This window comes from Morone saxatilis, unplaced genomic scaffold (assembly GCF_004916995.1).
Source record: "Morone saxatilis isolate NCDOM2014 unplaced genomic scaffold, NCSU_SB_2.0 Contig1, whole genome shotgun sequence".
NCBI classification, from domain to species: domain Eukaryota; kingdom Metazoa; phylum Chordata; class Actinopteri; family Moronidae; genus Morone; species Morone saxatilis.
In genome coordinates, this window is record NW_023339651.1 from 10,868,398 (window position 1) to 10,876,730 (window position 8,333).

At 43.2% G+C, this 8,333-nt stretch overlaps 1 protein-coding gene across 1 annotated transcript in view; it reads left to right on the plus strand.

Annotated features, from left to right (window-relative positions):
* Positions 1–1,463: 1,463 nt before the first annotated feature.
* Positions 1,464–8,333, plus strand: part of svild (supervillin d) — a 42,906-nt gene continuing 36,036 nt past the window's right edge. The window contains exon 1 of the mRNA XM_035669552.1: positions 1,464–1,850. The gene's annotated coding sequence lies outside the window, so the exon portion shown is untranslated. The remainder of the gene's footprint in view (positions 1,851–8,333) is intronic.

The window sequence follows — 8,333 nt, forward strand, 5'->3', positions numbered from 1 at the left end:
ATGTTACGGGATGCATTTTTGAACTGCTTGAAATTTGTCAATCTCATCGTTTCAGAAACCAATCTATTCCTGTTCGCAGAAAACACTGAACCCAGTGAATAACTGACATGCAGATGATGAAGTCAATCTTACAATAATGGAACAAACATTAAACGCCTGTGTCATCATCTATGTAGTTACAATCTTCATTGATATTACTGCACACAGAGTCCTTTGTATGCTGGAGCTCTGCTTGTGATTGGCGAGTGCATATGCTAAACATGCAGAGCGTATTCTTCTATCAGGTGGTAAAATATCCTAATACCAGTGAGTGTGTGTGTGTGTGTGTGTGTGTGTGTGTGTGTGTGTGTGTGTGCACACGCATGCACATTAGTCTGAGTGTTTCGGCAGGCAATTCAAATAACCTCTGGTGACATGACACTTAATACTAGTGCATTTAATTTGATTAGAGAACAAGAATATTAATCACTCTCACTCACACATGTACAAACACAGACAATAACACACACACAATGTAATACATACCCACACAACACATGTCAGTGTGCACGCAGCATAACGTGAAGCGTAAACGCAATCGAGTTAAATCTCATCAAGACATGATTTGGATACAAGATGTGTGTTTATCAAAAAATCTGAATGCATGTTTCAACAAACAAAGCTACAGACCATGAAAAGAAATGCTATAGTCATTGCACTCACAAATCCATCTTGAAGGTCAACAAAACATACAATTTATCCTTTTTTATCCTGCAGAAGGAAAAAAGTTAATAAGCATATCATTTGCTTATTATTTTCTAAACCATCTTGTGATTTGCCTGCAAAAGCAGCAATTACTACTATACGGCCTACTACTACTTAATTGGAAAACCGCATACATACAGTAAAAGCATGAGGTACATACGTAGTCTATATATGAGCAGCAGGGGGCGCTGCAACCTTAACGTGATATGCAGATATCACCTGCGTTGTTTTTTACTGTTGGATAGTAAGAAAATGATGCCTTCAATGCCATAGAAAATATAGTAATTTCAGATTACAATGATAAATACCCCAATAGTAGTAACAGCCCAACATATCAACAAAGTATCAGCAATGTGCTCTTTCAGTCTGTTAAAGAATTGTTCATGTACAAGTAATTTTTATGTAGCTGGTGCCAAATCTAAATCTAAAACAGTGTTCTGCTGCACAAATTCAGTTTGGTCATTTTTCTCTCATCTGTGAACTGCAGTCGTCAGTTAAGTACAGCATAGTAATAAGCATCCTACCTTGCAACGTTTCCCTCTAAAATTTATTAATATAATGATGCACAAAAAAGAAATACTTAAGCTAACGAGTATCTAGAAACACCTCCCACTTTTTTGTTTCTACCACCAAATTTTCAAATCTTCATTTAGCCGATGGACTTGAATGCAGCACGGCGCTGAGAGTTTCGACCAATCAGAAGCGAGATGGCATTTTAAGTTTGAAGTTACCGGACCTGCGAGCAGCTTCTGCACCCTGCACAGGGCAGGACAGAGCCGTGTCTCCTTTCAGCTTCTGCGGAGGATGAGTAAAGAAAGCTGCTCTGTTTTCTAAACTAGACAAGTCTCGCTTTATTTCTATCCTTTAAGTCTCGTCGAGGAACTCGCTCATGCTCGCTGGTTCAACGCAGTCGACCTGCCGTTAGATACGTGCTGCGGTTAACGTGAGCGTCGGCAGGAACTTTCCAAAACAACCTTAGCTTACGTGCTGTTAAACCCATAGTTTGGTATTTTAATTATTGTTCTGTATTACAAGGGTCGCACGGTAATACCACCGTGGATGTTGTGTTTGCTGACCCTCCGGCAGAGCTCCGTAAAGGATTGCAGGTATGTTACGTACAGTGTGAACAGGCTGTTTATGTTGTAATGTTGTTACACTGTGACTTGTTACTGCGGTTGACTGTAACTCTAAAATAAAGCGTCCCCCTGAAGGTGTTTAAGGAAACGCTCCTTTGTGACAGTCACATGTCGGTAAGTTACCAAATGTTATGTTCAAGGATGTGATGTCTCTGAACGGCTGTCATTGCGTTTAGTCAGTATAGTTTCCTTCCTGAATCATCAGCCTACTTCTCACGGCGACAGCAGGGGAACCGTGCTGTTGTATGTAACACTGCTCAGCCCTTTTGCTGTTGAATCATTTTCCACTTGAAACTTGCTGTTTGAGCCCGTTTGGTTAAGGCTTGTGCCTTTTGCTTAGGAGAACTTATTGCTTAAATACCCCCATTAAATGTAGGCTTTTTTTTTTTTGTTTGTTTTGTCAAGGCAGTCCCTGTGTGACATATCCAGTGACAGCATGTCCAAGCCAGCTGGTTGTCCCCCTCCGTCTTCAATTGGTCAACAGAGACTGGCTGAGTGTCCCTAGGCCCCCTTTGCAAACAGTGACAGAGAGGAGTGAGCGCTCTGGGTTGTCCTCTGCAAAAACCACCTGTGAAAACAAAGTGATAAGAAAGTGCGAGAGCTCAAATAAACCCAAGTCACCTCATTTCACCAGGCTGCGGGGGAGAAGGTTACAGTAATGTCACTTACAGACTAGGTTGTGTAAGTTAGTTCGGAATCAAAGTCATGTTTTATCTGTGTCACACTGCCATGGCTGTGCAAATACTTGCAGTCTGCTTGAGTCATGTGTGTAGTGTAATAGATGAGACTTGTTTGATTTCCTTTTTGAATGTGGTGACTGTACTCCTTTGAGAGGTGTAGCCTGTGTTTACTCAGCGTGCATTCGTTTTAAAACTGGGGCCTGGCTCTTATCACTTGTCATGAGACTGTGAATTAGAAAATGTATGCTCAAAATAATGTCATTTTAGGGAGGGGAAAAAAATGATATAAGCCAAGTTCAGTACACTTTATCTTCAAAATGTGTGTTAAAACTGTCCCCTTACGATTTCACTTACTCATATCTTCCCCACAACCAGCTATAATTTCTTATAATCCTGTGCTGTCAATCATTTCAAGAGGAGCTGTTCATTTTTTGAACTCACTGAAGCTTTATGTCCAAGGGCTATGGTATTCGAGGCTTTCCAGACTGTAATTTCCCCACTGTACGGCATCTCCGTGCCTTGAGTCACAGCAGGTTTCCCAAGAGCCAGCTGGTGTTGAGCAAGAGAGCAGAAGAAAGCTGATGCACTCCTTGATAAGACATTCTGTGTGTCAGGCACTGAGCAGGACAGCACACGTTTGTGTTGCTTCTTTAACACAGCGTGCTCCTTCGTGTTACTGTTGTCGTGTTGGGAAATAACAAAGTTGGTGTACAAAGCACACTCACCTCTGAGAAATATCCGGCCTGTGCACGGCAGCTGGAGCGGAACGTGTCCGAGCAGGGAGTGGCTGTTGTCGTGTCTTTTTTTTTTTTTTGCCCCCTCTCCCACCTTATAATTCTACTGCTCTTTACCTGCCTCTTCTTTGGACCCATGTAAAGGCCCCAAAGAGACAGACGCCTCCTTTTTGTTGTTGAACTAAAGTGAGCGTTTTATTGTCGGGGGTAAGTGTTATCATTCACCTGAACGCCTCGTGTCAGTCTGGGGGTTGGTGTAGCATCACCACTGCAGGAATCGTGTTACTCAACACTGGCGCGGAGGCTTTTAGAGGGTGGATGAGCGTTGAGGACTTGCGCTGCAGAGACATGTCTTGTTATCGAAATATCAGCCTGTTAATCTTTTTTTTTCTCCAGAACAAGTTGTCACGAGCGCATCTGTGGCTCAAGTTTAAATTCCCGGATAACTAGTACGAGTACGAGGAGAGCGGTCTCTACCATGATCGTGCTTTTCAGAGCAGTTTGGATTAAAGAGATAATAAAAGAGCAATCTACATGTAAAATACGTGCGGGGATGTTGACCGCCTGCGCTCGGCAAGCTTCAGTACTGATTGACTTTACCCTCAAAAACTGTGGGATTAAAGCATAAATGCTTCTCTTCTTTTTAAAGCTTCAGATCAGTTAATGGTCTCTCATTGGGCTTTTATTCTGTGTGTTCTGCGGCTGTTTTGCCAGCCTTCTGTCATGAAGGTGTAAGTTTGTTGGTGAATGTACCTCCCACAGAGTGTTGCTTTGCTGAAAAGTAATTGTAGGGATGTAAGGAAAAAAAAAAAAAAAAACCTTGTTAAATTAGGAGTTAGTTTTAAATCCATTTTGGATTAGCGTTTTGATTCCTTTGTAGAAAAATGTCCGTCTGTCTATTGCTCTTATTGTAGCTTCTGCTATTATACATCTCTGCACCAGCAAAGGGAGAGTGAAGGAGTGTTTTTTTTTTTTTTTCTATTTTCAATGTATATTTGTGGCCCTTTGTTTGTGGTCATGTGACTTCAGCAGCCCTTTGGCCAAATGTAAAAGCTCTACTCAGGTTATGAGAATGTATTACTCAAAGCATTTATTTATTATAGTAGGTCAGCAAGATATTAGTATCTTCATTTTCACTCTTAAGCTTCACCTCCATGTGTTACTTAACTTTTAAGTAGCACGCTGCTGCTGAACTGTAAAACTTGGCTGCAGAAAGTCAGGCACAAGATCCACCCACTCGCTCCCACTCGCTCCCCTCGCTCCCCTCGCTCCCCTCTCTAGGTCTGCCCCATCCTCCCGCCTCAGCTCTCAGCAGGGTTTGATGTCGGCTGCACAGCCAAGAAGTTCTGAAGTACAAATATTTATATAAAGCAGAAGGGATGTGACAATGTGAGCAATAGGAACTCCACAGGGAGGAGTGCTAGGGGTTACCCTCAGGCTAATCTCCACTAAGACATATTTACAAACCTAGCTAGCAGTTAGAGTGGACCGCTTCCAGTTTCGTCACCAAGACGCTAACTGTATTTGGTCAGCAACTGCACAGCCAAGGCCCACTTCAATGACGTATTTAACCAGTGTAATATTTGCATGGCACATAAACATATGGTTATACTTCAGACTTTTATTTGATTTGCGCGCACATAATTGTTTCCATGCGCAGGGGAAGCACAAGGCCTCTCTTACATACTACATTTGACTTTGTTTTAGCTCCGTGCCAGAGCAGAATTTCATCTGACACCATTGTCAACTGAAAATAAAGCCTCAGAATAAAATGTCAGAGAGTGTTTTGAATTTACATTCAAAACAAGTGGGTTTATGGGCAACCTTTTCTATACATATCAAGCAGGGTTTCATTGTCTTGTGCCCATGTGAGTGACAGATGTTGCCATGAAACATCCATTAATAAAACATGCACAAGCAGTTGTATCTTTGTAAACAACGTGTAGGGAAATAGTCAAAGCATTGTGTCTAAACAGCAACATGTAATGCAAACTAAAAAAGGGGAAGTAAATAGTGTCTTTCATCATCTTTCATCTTTCAGTTTTTCCTTCAGAGACATGTTTGCAAAGAGTATTCAAACAATACTGTTTTATTGTCAGTAAATTACAGTCTATATATTATATACAGTCTGTATATTGTACTATGATTTCAAACGTGCACCATCAATATCAGCTGCACTGGGATTGAGGAAACAGTTCTATTGTAAAGTTCAGTGTGATTATCAGTTGAGGGAAGTGGTTAGTTGATTTTCCACATTAAAGGACAAAGTTCATCAGTTACCTGCAGCATCAACCACAAAACATTTTCATTCACCGTCATTTAAGTAACTGTAAAATAACTGACAAGAAGATCGATACTGTTTATATGAAGCTACCACCAGCAGCCAGTTAACTTAGCTGAACATGAGGACTGAAAACTGGGGGAAACAGCTAGTGTGGCTCTGTAACTACATGTGCTTGTTTGATTCATTTCTACAAAAACTGAAATGTTTAAAAGTTGTGGTTTTACAGGGAGTTAGGTGCCGGACCATTTCTCGGACGGGAACAGTGACTCAGGTTGCCAAGCAACCAGCACAGACTTAAAACTTAGGCCGGCAAAATTTCTGGCCAAAAAATACTTAGCACATAACTCCCACGAAATACCAACCTTTGGCTTTTCTATAGCTTAAGCTAACAGCCTTTATGCTAAGCTGAGCTAACCGGCTGCTGGCTGTAGCTGCATAATTACTGTTCGGACATGAGAGCGGTATCAATCTTGTCATCCAACTCTTGATGAGAAAGCAAATAAGTGTATTTTGGCAAAAAAAAATCAAGCTATTGCTTCAAACCTGACACAAACCCAGTGCCCGTGCATATTCGGTTTTACATTCGAGTATTTCACAAACAGTTACTATTTCCCAGTGTTTTTCCATTTCTGAATTTTTCCACTTAAAACGACTTTAGTTTGAATAAACAGTTAATACCACTACTGTTAATGCTCCATCTCTCAGCATTAGCCCATCCCCCCTGCAGCATAGGAGACCCCCTAAACCCCCCCACCGCCTGCTCAGTAGCATTCCAGCTGGCCAGATGGTGTCTGCTCCGCACAGCGAACACCAGAGAGCCGAGAGAGAGAAACCCCACGAGCAGGATTCTCCGGATGAGACATTCCACCCCACTGATCTCTGCCCACCCCCCAACCCCAACCCCACCCCACGCTACTCATGTCTCTCTCTCTCTCTCTCTCGTCGTTTCTCTCTCTCTCGTTCCTCCCTCCTCTCGCTCCTCCCGGTCTCTCCTCGTCGGTCCTCGTCCGGCTCTTCCCTCGTCGACAGGGCTTTTCTCTCTGAGACACGCATCTCCACTCCCAGTCTCCACTGGCGCTTCTCTCTCTCCATCTCTCTCTGGGTGTTGTGCTGCCTCAGGTCTTTGTAAATTGATACTTACAGCACATTCTGGGATGAAAGTCCGATGGAGTTGATAATTGTTCACAACGCAAAATTGCCTTTAATCCGGCACCTTAGATGTTACTGATAGTTGCTCTGTATCCTGCTCTGGTGGTGACACTGTGAGAAAGAAAGATATAATTCTTGATTTCGTATTAACTAAATGAGTCATTCTATTTTACATATTACGTCACATTTGACATTTCCTAGCACTGAGATTTCGTACTCGTCTGAAGTACTTTGGTTGGATTCAAATTCTCTCTTTACTCGCACGCTTTTAAATATTACGACTGCATTTTCGCTGGTAGAAAGTGCTTGAGAACCTAAGCAAAATAAAGTCCTGGAAGTAAACATGGGAGAGGCACAAAAATAAATGAATATAAACATCCGTTCCAGTCAAACGACGGCCTATTTTAAGTAGTCAAACAGCTTGACTGAGTGTACTGATGAAGGCCGTTGGCAATATTAAAATATTTTCACTCTTCCATCAAAAGCTGGCAAATTTAATCGCTTGAAGCTGAGTTCTGAGCGAGGCAGGTGCTTTCTGTATGTCAGGCGTGCAAAAAAGGGTAGGCTGTCAGTGTGAGAGGAGCGTGATTTACACGTAGCTTACCTACATGACATCTGTCCATTTAAATTCAAAACAAAAAAAAAACTGCCTGTGGGGCTGCTGTTCCTCGCACCACAGCTTAGCACACCAGAATGCAAACGTTACACCGTCGTGTCTCGTCGAGTATGCATATGCATACTGACTCCCCTATGCAACGATAAGCCCAAGAAACCCATCCCCTTCCCACTCCACACTGCAGCTTCCATGATGCAGCCTTGCTGAGACTAGTGCTGTATTTACGTCGGCTGCTTTTTTTGATTCTCAGTTGCGTGATCCAATGTGCACCTCGTGGCTGTTTCTGTCTCGAATTCTATGTGCCTTGTTTGCTTTCCCATACGTCACATTTACATGGCTCTTTTAATGCAGCAAGCAGAGAGCCCGGAAGCCTGGGGAAAAAGCTGCCATGACCCTGTGAAAAAGGAAAACACACAGATGCTCCCTCTGTGTTAAACTTCCTAGCTTTCATGAGTTTTCGAGGACTATGCCGTTTCACCCCCCTTAGCACAAACGATTTCAAGAGGGGAAGCCACACCTTTCTTTGCCGGTGACACTGGTAGCTCCGCTCGAGCAGTCATACAGTCTTTACACGTGTCAGTTACTTAGCCAAACGGAGTGCAGGCCTGAGCTACCCAGGGGGTTGGTCTTGTCAACTGCCTTATCGGTGACTGGTCCAGTCAGCAGGACTTCTGGTAAAGGGACATTTAACGGGAGTTTATGTCTGTGTGTGAAAAGAAGGGGGAGAAGAGAGGAAGAGGGAGGATGGATTAGACACAGGCCCTGCGTTTTTGCTCATCCTCCTCCCCTCCTCAACATCCTCTGCAGCAGCAGATCTTACTCCCTCCACGCCCGTACCCACAACCAAGACTCGGCCCCATGGCGGAACCCTGAGACACTGCCCACAAAGCCATCACATCCACCCACCCACACAAACCCATCCTCCTCAGTCCTCTCCAGCTTCTTCCTCTTTCCCCCTGCTCCCTTGACCTCTGCAGTTCTTCATCTCTA